Consider the following 14,929-nt stretch of genomic DNA (forward strand, 5'->3'; position numbering starts at 1 on the left):
CTCGTTTCTGACCATCGATCCCAGTCAGCCTGCACAAATCGAACTCTATGTGCAGCCGCTTGCTAAAAAATACTAATTCGCACCCCACAGCAGTGTGCTAACACGACCCCCCACCCACCTCACTTAAATAAAAAATTGAATACTGGCCACGCATACACACACACACACACACGCAGACAGATAATAATGAGCACAGGAAATACATGCAACAATTTGGATCTCATGGTCTCTGTTCCTGTTGTCTTCATTATTCATCACAGGGTTTTTTCCTCCAGAAGAGGAGGGAGAGGACATCATTTTGAGTTTAGGTAATGACGGGAAAAATTCAGCTTTTTCCCTTTCTATTTCTGTGTTACACTCTTAAACACAAACACAGCACACATAATAGTATAAACCCTGCCTATGAATGCACCGAGGTGCTGTCATGATTGATGGCAATTAGCATGCTGTAATAGTAACAGCTGTTTGGGGTGTCAGGAGGCTGCTACTGTACCTGATGCCCACCACACCATCTGTTGCCTGCAGGAGTATGATGATGATGATGATCAGATCGGGGTTGTGTCAGCGAAAGTGACGTTAAGAACGTGTGGTGAGTCAGTAAGTGTGTTTGTGTGTGTGTGCCAGGTTGGCAGCTTGTCAATGTTGAACCCAGGCCCTTGGAGCAGGCTGTTGGCTGTATTATTAATGATGCCATGTCCCCCCTATGTCTCCTAATGGCACTGCAAGTCCATCTGTAAAGGACCTACACACACGCACACACAAGATGACCCTAAACAACCCACTTGGTGAGTGTGTAAATGTGTGACTATGTCTATGTTTGGGGCTTGTGTGTGCGTGTGTATGAACATGGCTGTGAATGGGCCATCAGTTTGGAGACTGGGCACAGAGAGTGACAAAGAGAGACCTGAGTTCAGTGTATGTATCCTCATACGATACAGTAACACTGAAGTCCACCTGTACTACCAGGTCACACTCATAAAGTATAAAAGCTAAAATAAGTGTAAAGTACAAAAGTGGATTTACAGGTTGATAAGTATAGTACGGTATAATAAGTATAGTACGGTATAATACAATGTAATAATATAAGTAATAAGTAATTAAGTGCAATAATGAGTACTGTCAAGTTAAGTGTAGTAGATTAACCAGATTATTAGATGGTGGATATTGCACAGCAGTAATATAAGTATTAATAAATATCAATAAACAGGGAATATTAAACTTAAAACAGAGTATATTGCACAGGAGTATTAAACAGAGAATATTGCACAATATTTCAAGCATTGCAGTGATGTTAATGATCCAATGTCCAATTTAGTGGCTTAGGTCATATAGACTGACATTTAGAGGGAGGCGTTAAAGAGTTTGATGGCCACAGGCAGGGATGACATCCTGTGGCGCTCTATGGTGCATTTTGGGGGGATGACTCTTTTGCTGAAGGTACTCCTTTGTCTGACCAGCTTGTCATGGAGTGAGTGGGAGACACTGTCCAAGATGGCATGTAGTTTGGCCAGCATCCTCCTCTCTGACACCACTGACAGAGTCCAGCTCCACCCCCACAATGTCACTGGCCTTATGGATGGTTTGTTGAGTCAGTTAGCGTCCGCTACCCTCAACCTGCAGCCCCAGCATGCAACAGCATACAGGACAGCACTGGCCACCACAGACTCATAAAACATCTTCAGCATTGTCCGGCAGATGTTGAAGGACCTCAGCTTCCTTAGAAAATAGAGGCGCCTCTGGCCCTTCCTGTAAACAGCTTGCGTGTTCTTAGCCCAGTCCAGTTTATTGTCCATGTGTACTCCCAGGTACTTGTACTCCTCTACAATGTCCACACTGACCCCCTGGATGGAAACCGGGGGCACTGGTGCCTTGGCCCTTTGTAGGTCTACAACCAGCTCCTTAGACATTGAGCTGCAGATGGTTCTGCTCACACCATGAGACAAAGTTCCCCACCACAGCCCTGTACTCAGTCTCATCACCACCGCTGATACATCCCACCACAGCAGAGTCATCAGAAAACTTGTGAAGGTGGCAGGACTCTGTGTGGTAGCTGAAGTCTGTGGTCTACATGGTGAAGAGGAAGGGAGTGAGGACAGTCCGCTGAGGGGCCCCAGTGTTGCTAACCACGCTGTCCAGCACACAGTGCTGCAAACGCACTTGCTATGGTCGGTCAGTCAGGTAGTCAACAATCCAGGACATGTGGGGGGCATCCACCTGCATTGCTCCCAGCTTCTCAAATTGGATTAAATTGCATCTCATGTCTTCCAAATGGCATCAACTGTCCATGTTAAAGGTACAGTAGACTGGTTCACATTTAGTTTACCACAAGTGGGAGCTAGCAGAAGCCCATGTTCCAATAGACAATAGCTCTGTCTGAAAACACAGCCCCCTCTTTTATTTCAATGAGACCACTGTCACAGCGGGGTCCTGACAAAAATACAGGGTCATCTTGCAAAATAGTTTAAACTGGTTCAACATTTGCTGCAAGGCAAGGACATCATTGTACATCAATGCACTGTGTTGGCCAATCAGATATTATATTATAGTTACTAAAACTGGACTTGCTAGGACTAGAACTGTGCAACGTCTTCTCTGGATCTACAGGCTTCATTCCAAACACTTTTATACTCTTCTTGAAGCTCATTGGCTTATTACACCTAATATTTGCTTGATATTGTATGTTTGTACTTTGTTTGCTTAATATTAGTAGTCTGTTTCTCTGTACTGTGCTCCTATGACAGATACTTCTATATACATGCTATCTATTGCATATCTGCATTACCAATGATGTATGTGCATAGCAGCCTTCGAGAGGTTTTTTGTTATTATAAAATGAGAACAAAAGTGATTATTTACCTTTATATTTCAGATATCATAACTAGAATCTAATCTAGAGTATATCGTTAATGTTATTTTCCCGCATTATGTACAGAGTCAAGCTTTAGTCAGCAGGGAAAATAAAGTGTGTGTTTTGGCATAGAACTATGTGCATCTGTCAGAACTGGTTAAGTGTGATTAAACAATATCTATGAAAAGAAAAGCTCACCTTCATCACTTTCACTAACTGACCCCTACTCATTTAGTAGTTGCAACTCTAGTTTCCATGACTCATTAAATTACGCTATTATAACTTTGACTTTTATAGTTTTACAACAGAAAAGCACACTGGACTCAGAGCTCCCTTAAGCTTTCATTAGCAACGTTTCAACCCAACACAGGTCATCCTCAAATTTTTCCCTCTCTACTTTTTACCAGTGCTTCTACTCTTCTAAATTTCAGTAAAGCAACAATTTCCTAGATTTGGAGGAGGGCATTCTGGCATTCTTTCTTAGCATGCCTGGTGTTCTACTGCTGGTTGTGTCTTCTTCTTTTCCTTTCGGCTCTTCCCTTTCAGGGGTCGCACAGCGAATCATGTGTCTCCATCTAACCCTGTCCTCTGCATGGTCACCTCACCACAGTCTTACAGCTCTCATACATGTCCTGCACCACTCTAACATACTTCTCTGCCACTCCAGACTTCCTCATACAATACCACAGCTCCTCGCTCGGCACCCTGTCATACGCTTTCTCTAAATCTACGAAGACACAATGCAACTCCCTATGACCTTCTCTGTACTTCTCCATCAGCATCCTCAAAGCAAATACTGCATCTGTTGTACTCTTTCTAGGCATGAAACCATATTGCTGCTCACAAATGCTCACCTCTGCCCTTAGCCTAGCTTCCACTACTCTTTCCCACAACTTAATTGTATGGCTCATCAGCTTTATTCCTCTGTAGTTGCCACAGCTCTGCACATCTCCCTTGTTCTTAAAAATTGGCACCAGTACACTTCTCTTCCATTCCTCGGGCATCCTCTCACTCTCCAAGATCTTGTTAAACAAACTAGTCAGAAACTCTACTGCCACCTCTCCTAGACACTTCCATACCTCCACAGGTATGTCATCAGGACCAACTGCCTTTCCACTCTTCATCCTCTTCAACGTCCTCCTCACTTCACTCTTGCTAATCTTTGCTACTTCCTGCTCCACACCAGTCACTTCTTCTACTCTTCGTTCCATTTCATTTTCCTCATTCATCAACTCTTCAAAGTACTCCTTCCATCTTCCCATCACACTCCTGGCACCTGTCAATACATTTCCATCCTTATCTTTAATCACCCTAACCTGCTGTACATCCTTCCCATCTCTATCTCTTTGTCTGGCCAACCTGTACAAATCCACTTCTTTTAGTGTCCAACCTGGCATACAAGTCCTCATATGCTCTTTGTTTGGCCTTTGCCACCTCTACTTTCACCTTACGCTGCATCTCCCTGTACTCCTGTCTACTCTCTTCAGTCCTCTCAGTGTCCCACTTCTTCTTAGCTAACCTCTTTCTCTGTATACACTCCTGCACTTCCTCATTCCACCACCAATTCTCCTTGTCCGCTTTCCTCTTTCCAGATGACACACCGAGTACACTCCTCCCTGTCTCACTGATCACATTAGCTGTAGTGGTCCAGTCATCTGGGAGCACTTCCTGACCACCCAGAGTCTGTCTCAGCTCCTCCCTGAAAACTACACGACATTCTTCCTTTTTCAACTTCCACCACTTCGTCCTCTGCTCTGCCTTTGTCCTCTTCATCTTCCTCACCACCAGAGTTATTTTACACACTACCATCCTGTGTTGTCTGGCTACACTCTCCCCTACCACTACTTTACAGTCACTGGTCTCTTTCAGATTACAACGTCTACACAAGATGTAGTCCAACTTCTACCTCCGCTCTTACATGTCACCCTCTTCTGGAAGAGTGTTCACTACAGCCATTTCCATCCTCTTTGCAAAGTCTACCACCATCTGTCCTTCTGCGTTCCTGTCCTGAAGACCAAACCTGCCCATCACATTCTCATCACCTCTGTTCCCTTCACCTACATGCCCATTGAAATCTGCACCAATCACCACTCTCTCACCTCTGGGGATGCTCTGCATCACTTCATCTAACTCACTCCAGAATTTCTCCTTCTCTTCTAACTCACATCCTAACTGTGGGGCATAACCACTCACAACATTGAACATCACCCCTTCAATTTCCAGCTTCAGACTCTTTTCACCTCTAGAACATTCCTCACAAACTCCTCTTTCAGGATAACTCCTACTCCGTTTCTCTTCCTATCTGACCCATGGTAGAACAACTTGAACCCTGCTCCTAAGCTTCTGGCCTTGCTACCTTTCCACCTGGTCTCCTGGACACACAGTATGTCCACCTTCCTTCTCTGCATCATGTCAATCAACTCTCTAGCCTTCCCTGTCATAGTCCCAACATTCAAAGTCCCTACTGTCAGTCCTACATTCTTAGCTTTCCTCTTCTCTCTCTGTACACGAACACACCTTCCTCCTCTCCTTCTTCATCTTTGACCAACAGTAGTCCAGTTTCCACCGGTACCCTGTAGGTCAACAGCACCGGTGGCGGTTGTTGTTAACCCGGGCCCCGACCGATCCGGTATGGAAGTTATTTTCACGATTTGCATTTTTAATTTGGCATGTGTTTTACGTCGGATGCCCTTCCTGACACAACCCTCTGCATTTATCGAGACTTGGGACTGGCACAAGAAGACACTGGCTTGTGCCCCCTTGCGGTTGCATTTGTGTAAATTTCTAAATAATAGTAGTGTTTTCACTCTGTTTCTGAAGCGGCTATATTGTTGTGTTCCTCAGTTTCAGATGTCCTTGAATGAGGTAACTGTGTGAAAGCAACAGACATATTTAAAAATAAACTCTGATAAACCTGATTTTGAACAGCCAGTGCCCCCAAATCTCAAACCAGTGTTGATGTTTGGAAAATAAAATCATAATACACACACTGTGTGTGAGTGCAACAGTTGTAAGAAAACAGGATGAACAATAAAAATAAAAATGCTGTGTCATTTCAGTGGAGGGGACCAGCCAGGGAGAAAAAGAAGAAGACACTCCGTGAAAACCCAGAGGTCCTCTTTACTGACTACGCCCAACAAAAAGAAGGAAAGAAGAACAACCTCATATTCTTTACTGATTCTATCTACATCTGGAAAGATACTCTGTGCAGTAATTATGCATATGTATCAAGCGAGGGCATCAGCTCAGGAGGCAGATTAAAGATCTGTAAAGATGAACACCTTGACATATCTCAGCAGCAGAGATATGTGGCAACACCTGCCCCTTGTCCCCCACCCACCCACAGCAGCAGAGCTATGCTGAAGTTGTTGCCCAGCCACAGTCCCTCCCCCAGCTACTTCTGAGCTGGGAGACATCAGGGAGGTGCGACACACCCTGTTCACCCTGCTTCGGTTCAGCTAAGACACATACTCAGAACACCTTCTCATTTGAGAAACCGAATTATAGCAATAGTAGTAGTCAGTAAACTAATATTAGTGAAAATAGTACATGCCTCCATATAATCCATGTAAAATTATTATTCAGTATTGTAAATGTATAGATAGTTGTAGGTGTTTTTATATTTGTCTTATTTTACAGATTAATTTTGATTGTTCATTTCATATAAACTGCTGGAATATTCAGGGTTTCCACTCCTCAACCTTTAAGGTGAAGAGTGAAAACCCTGAATTCATGAAATCTATCTAAGATGTTGATGTAATTGTGTCAATTGTGCCACTCACTGTCCATCAGGATATAATGAAGTCATGGAGCCCTCTAAAAATATAAAAAAAAAACATTTTCATGGTTTGGGTTTGTGTCTAATTGATTTCCTGTTTTATTTTGAAATACTCTCCTTCCCTCGTGTGTCTGGTAATTTTGCTTCCTGTCGTTGAATGCTTTGATTGTTTTCACCAGTGTCTCGTTGTCTCCTCTATTTGAGTGTATTTAGTCTGTGTTCTTCCTTTGTTCTGTGTCAGATTGTCGTTGCATCTTTGTCAAGTGTCCTGGTTTGTTGTTCGTGTGGATTCTTTGTTCCCCTGTATTTACCTATTTTTGGATTTTGCCCGTCCTCTGATGGATTTGTTTCTTCTGTTCGAGGCTGCTTACCTGCTGTGAGCTACTGTTGCTTACATAGTTAATGGTAGGTTTAGAGGGGACTCTTTAGGGAGATTCACATACTCCTCAGCTCTTGGGTCTAGTGTAGTAGATTATACAATCACTGACATGTACCTCTCCATTATCATCACTATCACCATCATCCCTGTTTAGGTGCGGGAGGCAGACATCATCTCAACATTTAAGAGTAGGCTTAAGACTTTCTTCTTTGATAAAGCTTATAGTTAGGGCTGGCTTGTGTGAATCCTGAACCATCCCTTAGTTATACTGCTATAGGCCTAGACTGCCGGGAGACTTCCCATGATGCACCTCTTTCCTCTCTCCTTCTCTCCCTCTCCATCTGTATGCATATTTATCCCATTACTGCATGTTACTAACTCGACATCTTCTCTCTCCCATAGTTTTTCGCTTTCTCGTTTTTCTCCTCTCTCCTGTTGCTTTGAGCAGGTATTTTTACCTCCGAAGCTGCAGAGACTGGATCTGTGGTTGTGGGCCACTTGCTGCCCTGTGTTCCTGCTCGACAACGGCTACTTAAGAAGTAGTAGTAGTAGTAGTAGTAGTGGTAGTTGTTGTTGTTGTTGTTGTTGTTATTTGATATTACCATTACATTACTATTTTAAAATTCTAGGTAGTATTTGCATTGTGCTTCCCTCACCCCATGTGGCTGTGGTTCTGCTCGAGGTTTCGGCCTCTTAAAGGAAGGCTTTTCCTTGGCACTGTTGCCAAGTGCTTGCTCATTGTGGAATTTGTTGGTTCTCTGTAAATAATATTATAAAGAGTATGGTCTAGACCTACTCTATAGGAGAAGTGCAATGAGATAACTTCTGTTATGAATTGGCACTATATAAATAAAATTGAATATCATTGCATTCACTGTCAGACAGCAATTTCCCCCCCCATTCAGACCACATCCAAATAAATGTCTTCTTTAAAGTCTCAGGTCAAATGAGTGACACAAAAAGGAATCCAGTAAACTGTATAAGTTAAATTAAATCCTACTTAAAGATGGGCCCAAGACAGTGGGGATTAATTCATTATGGCCTTGGACTCATTTGGTCTGATGAATGACATGACATATATATATATATATATATATATATATATATATATATATATATATATATATATATATATATATATATATATATATATATATATATATATATAACCAAAATCATATGTCCCTACCAGAGATGGTATAAAAACACCATTGATGATATCAATATATTTCATAAGGCAATCATTAAAGCTTACCTTATAAAACAAAAATGGAAGCCTGTTAAAAAGCAAAATGCCAACAACCCATCCAAAAGGGTGACATCTGGAGAGCACATTTTGGAAATCTGTACAAAGACATGCCAATAAATCTAATTCATTCAGATCAATATATTTTAAAATAAAAACTCCAAACATTAGAAGAAACAATAAAAGACAACCAAAACCCCTTTGAGTTCTCAATTACTTTGGAATAATTGACCACACAAAGTCTCTCCAGCCAAGAAAAGTTTGTGGTCCAGACAGCATTAAAAACGCAATGCTCAAATGTAGCACCCCAGAGATGCAGGGTGCAGTGTTGAAGTTGCTCAGTATCATACTACAGTCAGAATGTTTTCCCGACATCTGGTGCAAAGGGCTCATTTCCCCCATTCATAAGAGTGGGGACAGACCCTAGTAACTACCGTGGCATCTGTCAGCAGCTGTCTTGGTAAACTATTCTGTAGTATTCTAAATAACATACTAGATTTCCTTGAAGAACACTCCTTGAGTAAAAATGAAATTGGCTTTCTCCCAAAACACTGCACCACTGACCATGTATATACCCTTCACACTTTAATTAACAAACATGTACACCAAACAAAAAATGGTAAGATATTCACTTGTTTTATTGACTTCAAGAAAGCTTTCGACTCTATTTGGCATGAAGGGCTCTATTACAGACTTCTACATGGTGCAAAATGTATGATCTGGTTAAATCAATGTATTTGGAAAATAGGTGTGCTGTTAAATTGGAGACAAACAAACTGGATTCTTCACCCAGAGAAGAAGTGTTCATCAGGGTTGCAATTTAAGCCCGACTTTATTTAATGTGTATAAAAATGAACTTGCTGTATCATGTGGATCAATGTGCTGCTCCTGGCCTCCCCTGCTTAGATAGAGGTGAAGTCTCTGTTTTACGCTGATGACCTTGTTCTACTGTCTCCTACTGAAACAGCTGGACATAGTAGAAAAGTACTGTTGGAACTGGGCCCTGGCAGTAAATATGAAGAAAACTACTGTCATGATTTTTCAAAAATGCCCTAGTTGTCAGGAGAACAAATACCAGTTTACCATAAATAATCATATCATTGAACTCAGTATGAGTTATACCTACCTTGGTATAACCATAAAAGCATCAGGGAGTTTCAACATGGCAGTGAATGCACTAAAAGAAAAAGCTCGAAGAGCTCTAAATGCAATAAAGAGACAATTTTATAATTTCCAAATTCCAATTAAAATTTGGCTTAAAATATTTGATAGTATCATCCAGCCCATTGCGCTTATATGGTAGTGAAGTATGGGGTCCACTCAATCATTATAGCTATACCTGTTGGGACAAACACGTCTACACGTACAAAACACCAACAAATGCATGTAGAGCAGAATTAGGCAGATACCCACTGATAATTAACATTCAAAAGAGAGCGCTCAAATTTTTTAATCACCTTAAATCCAGTCCCCTAGACACCCTCCATTCCAAAGCCCTCCAAACCCAAGAGATGAGCCGAGAAAAGAGTCCCCTATGTCAGTTGGTGCTGAGACTAACTGCCCCCTCTCAGACACACTCTGACCAGTCTCACAACAACACTACTTTCCAAACACCAATCAGAGTAAACCAAATTGAAATGCAATGTAAAGAAACATATTTGGAACATTGGAAATAAGAAACTAAAAGCCAAAATAGATCAGAATGTTATCTGGCCCTAAAAAGAGATTACGGACTGGCAGAATATCTCTCTACTGTCAGAGAAAGCAGAGACAGATCCTAGCAAGTAGAGGTTCAGTGACCACAAACTGGCAATCGAAAAAGGAAGACGCAAAAAATCAACCAAAAGAAAACAGAACCTCACCTGTCACAGTCCGACAGGTGAGGTTGAGACAGAGATGCACTTCCTCCTACAATGTACAACATTCAATAAAATAAGAAACAGTTCAACTCTGTAATTTCAGATTTCTTGCTACCCAATATGTATCAACATGCCACAACCTGAGGGAGAGTGAATGACCTACACACACATTCATAAAAAATGTTTATGTAGTTATCACTTACTTGTATTTGAATATTTAACTGCAAATTAATATTTATTTTTATTACTATTTTATCATACTTATCTGTATATATGTTTTTCTCTAAAAAGTTTTCAATTGAAATTATACAAACATGTGACACTGAAGTTCTTGAGTCAAAGCAATTTCCATCAACATTAACTTCCACATTGGTAAAATCTGCATTTATTGAAAATATTCAAACATTGGTTTCAGGGCCATTTTTAGAGGGCTTGTTAATGGAAGTTGGGAGGCCTGTGAATTAAAATGCACATACGGCCCCAAAGCCTGTAGGTGCAATTCAATTTTTAATGTGTTTGCAAGTTATTGCACAAGCACCAAGTGTTGTGGATGCAGTTTCTGTTAATGAGGTTTGGGCTGGGGCTGTTTAGAGAAGTCCCTACAAGGCCTGAGATGCAATAACATGCACGTGTGAGAGTGTGTGTGTCTGTCTGCAGTGCAAGTGTACTGATACATTGATGTAAGACTTTAGTTAGGAAAAGGTTACACAGGCTACAGCTGCTTTAGGATCCAGTAAATATGAACAACACTTTAATTTGCTGTCTTTCATTCATTTAATTCAAAAGAATAGTTTCTAAAAGGTCAAACTGGATTAGTCAGACCTGGTTTTAGTGTAAGGCCACTGCAAGATACCATACTGTAATGTTTCACTTATACAACAGAAAATTGCAGTGTTCCAATTGAATTTACTGAGATTCCATTACATGAAAAATCAAAGGCAAATTCATGCTGATGATAACTAATCGCCAAATCTCTCTTCTTCAGACAACGTCCTTAAACCTTGTTAGGACAACAGACTACAATTCATTAAAATTGTAGCTCTTGAGGTTTGAAAATTGCTCATAAAAGTGGTGCAGGAGTGAAGTGTGTCACCCTGACTCACTGACCTGCATTTGTCTTTTGTGGACCATAGATATATTGACAGTTACAGAATGGAATGGAATGATATAAATATATGAATACACTAAAACATTCTACATTCACTTTTGCAGGCCAAATCTGATTTCACATTCCATAGTGGCAAAACAAAATTTGTTATTTAAAAGTACAGTAGGACTTCATACTGGCGGTCATTTGCTACAAAGGTAAAATGATGTCAGAAAAATCCACAATACAGTAGACACACTGCTGTGCTTATCCTTTCAGCTTGTGTGCTCTGCTGCCTCGTCTCCGCACACAAAAGACCACCTTGCCAGGCACTTAATCCTCTCAGGCCCCCTATAGAGCCTGGAGCTCTGGATCTCTGCCTGGAGGCTGTAGCTAACCATTAACAACTTCTAACATCTGGACAGTCTTCACTAAATGCCAATGACAAATACAATGAGTGGGGTTATTCTGCACACAAGAGAAATAAGCCTCTAGAGAACAACTGAGGTATTGAACTCCTATTAACGTCTCACACACACATACATAAATTATTAAACAACCTCAGGTTCCATCATGTTCTCCAGTAGTAACACTACATTTCTGATAACAGTGATGTGCTACTCAACAAACCATAACACTACACCATAGTGTAACCCTGATCACAACGTCGTCTTAATGTTATTATTCCAGTTCCTAATAATAAATTAAATAATAAAAACCTATATGTTAGAGATGATTAGCTGTTGCTTTATTGTAGTGTTGCCAGCCAAAAACAGATTTTGTATTTCATTTTCTCATAGCTCTCATTGTAGAATTGCAATTTCTGACGGTAAAAATGATAAAAAATAACAATCAAAACAAATCCTCTTGGCAACAATGTTGTAGCATAAAGTATAGCTATAAGAGTATTGGAGGGTAAAGAAAGACAAGGAACAAAGACAGCAAAGAGTCTTTGCCACTCCGTCATTAATTATAGTCATGGGAAGTATTACCTACTATATATGACAATTCCAGATAGTTAAAGTAGGACCCCATGGAACATACTTAACACAGATGATAACTTTAGAACATCCAAAACAAATGTGGAACTGCTGTGCTGTGTGTATGGACCTGTTATTGGGCTAATAGTCAAGTAATGTGTTTTCATAATTTTTGTGGATTTATGTCTTTTGCTGACAAAAAAGGCACACTGCAGTTGAGTAAAGACTCATAATGTAACTGCTGGAATTCCATTCAGTCTGTCAGATAAAAAAAAAACTCAAATTTAGAAATACAGGTGGAATCAGTGCTGATGAGGCCTACCTGTTAGAACAGCTGTGGTTTTCTGTGGCTGGGATGTAGAAGAAATGTGATGAGCTTCTGTTAGGCTGTTAGCATCTCTCTGTCTATCCAACTGCCTGATAAAGAAAGATAGACAGACAAAGACAGTCAATTCAATGGATTTTCTTCAAACTTTCATTTTTCAAAGCCAACAAACATCCACGATCTTTGAAGTAACACCCACACAGGTCCACGCATTAAAACTGTCCAATTTTTATTTATCAGTGTTTATGTAAAATTTTACTTAAAGGATCAGTGTGTAACAATTTTGAGGATCTGTTGGCAGAAATGGAATATAATATGAACAAGTATGTTTTCATTAGTGTATTATCACCTGAAAATAAGAATTGTGTTTTCATTACCTTAGAATAAGCTGTTTATATCTACAGAGGGAGCAGGTAAATTGATTGTAAAGCGCCTTTCTAGTCTTCTGACCACTCAAAGCGCTTAACACTACATATCACATTCACACACTGATGGCGAACTGCTCATCAGAACAAAGAAACTAACTCAGTCACCCACACACTGATGGCACAGCCCCTTGGGGGCAATTTTGTGGTTCAGTGCCTTGCACTTTAACATGTGGGCTGGGGGAAGCCAGAATCGAACAGCCGACTTTCTGATTGGTAGACAACCCGCGCTATCACCAAGCCACAGCCACCCAGGTCCCATTTCACAGAGGCCGCCATGTTACACCGTCATGTTTCTACAGTAGCCCAGAAGGGACGTATCAAACACTGACTCTAGATAGGGCCTTTCGTGTTTTTCGCGTATTTCGCGTTTTTCACGAGTTTCTCCTACATGCTTGAACGGGAAGGGTGAGTCAAGCAGTATTTTTCACTTCCTGTCATTGTGTGTTTCCCTCCAGTTTTGATTGTTTGCCCTGCCTTAATAAGTTCCACCTGTATCTTGTTATCTCCCCTCACCTGAGTATTTAGTCTGTGTGGTTTTACTCCCTCCTTGTCGATTCATGCCTAGATTCCAGCCATTCTTCCGGTGTTTGTTGCTTGTGTTTTGGACTGTTTTCTTGGACCTTGCCTGATTTATGGACTTTTCTGCCTGCTCCCTAATGGATGTGTTTGCCTGAGTTTGGACTGACTTTCCTGGTTTTGATCTTTGCCTGCCTAACCATCCATGTAAGCCTTTATTCCTCATTAAATCATTGAACTTCACTGAGCTCTTCCTCTGTGTCTGCATTTGGATCCAATCCCTCGTTTTCCCTGTTGCCCTGTTTTGGCACTGAACGTTACAGGAGTGTTACAGAGTGTGTGTCAAGGTTTGACCTGATATTGGCCTTTTGTCAACTGTCACACTCAACAAGCTTAACAATTACCTGGCCAAAGCCTCAACCAACTGAATTAGCATACATTAGCATTAAAGATAATGATGGTGGGCTGAAAATAGCTTTGTGAAATTAAACATGCTTATGAACACATACATGTATGTGCACACATACATGTTTGTATGTATGTATACACATCAGAAACAGGCACACAGATACACTAAATCTCAGTGTGTAGTTCATGACATAACCAAACAATATGTTTCCTTCACTAAAGTAAAATGTATATGTTCAGCTGTTTTTGACCACTTCGAGCCTGTGTCTCTTTCTTGTCTGGCTAAAGCAGTTGGTCACTTGAAGCCCACAACTTGAAGCTCCCCTCACTGGAACTTCCAACCCCATCTCCATCAACAGTGGCACCTCAGAGCACTGTTCCCCCTACTAGCTCTGCCCACAGGCCTCATGTGTCATTACTCCTCTCACCAGGAAATCTCCCCATACAGTCTATTATTTGGCACAGAGCCTCCGGTCCACAATGCATATCTAGAAATCTCCCTGTCCAGCTTCCCCTCTGTAAAGGTGGAGGGTTCTTGCTAAGATCAAGCCCTTTCTCTCCATCACTGACCTTGAGAAGGTGATTCACGCCTTTATCTTATCTCGGCTTGACTATTGCAATAGTCTTTACTCAGGTGTCAGCTAGTCTCTGCTTTCTCGCCTACAGTTGGTCCAAAACGCTGCTGCCTGGCTCTTAACAGGCACACGTAAGTGTGATCACATCATGCCTATTTTGGCCTCTCTGCATTGGCTTCCAGTTCGTTTTAGAATTGATTTTAAGATCTTAATGTTTGTTTTTAAGTTGTTATGTGGGTTGGCGCATCCTTACCTCACTGATCTTGTATCTTTGCACATCCCCATCACTGAGGTCTGCTGACCAGATGTTTCTGGTCGTACCAAGGACCAGATTAAAGCACAGGGGAGACCAGGCCTTTGATATTGCTGCTCCTAAATTATGGAACAGCCTATCCCTTTTAAATCAGTTTTGACATTTTGGATTCTATTTGTGTTGTTTTTTTTATATATTCTTTATATATCTTTTGTGTTTCAAGTATATTTAATTTTATTGTGTTATT

At 41.0% G+C, this 14,929-nt stretch overlaps 1 protein-coding gene across 8 annotated transcripts in view; it reads right to left on the reverse strand.

The window, feature by feature from the left end:
• rbfox3a (RNA binding fox-1 homolog 3a) overlaps positions 1 to 14,929 on the reverse strand; it is an 869,263-nt gene that overhangs the window by 749,975 nt on the left and 104,359 nt on the right. For all 8 annotated transcript variants that reach the window (XR_006375924.1, XM_044178310.1, XM_044178308.1 and 5 more), the window contains one exon: positions 12,500 to 12,594. The gene's annotated coding sequence lies outside the window, so the exon portion shown is untranslated. The remainder of the gene's footprint in view (positions 1 to 12,499; positions 12,595 to 14,929) is intronic.

The sequence above is a fragment of the Siniperca chuatsi genome, linkage group LG20 (assembly GCF_020085105.1).
Source record: "Siniperca chuatsi isolate FFG_IHB_CAS linkage group LG20, ASM2008510v1, whole genome shotgun sequence".
In the NCBI taxonomy this organism is placed as follows: domain Eukaryota; kingdom Metazoa; phylum Chordata; class Actinopteri; order Centrarchiformes; family Sinipercidae; genus Siniperca; species Siniperca chuatsi.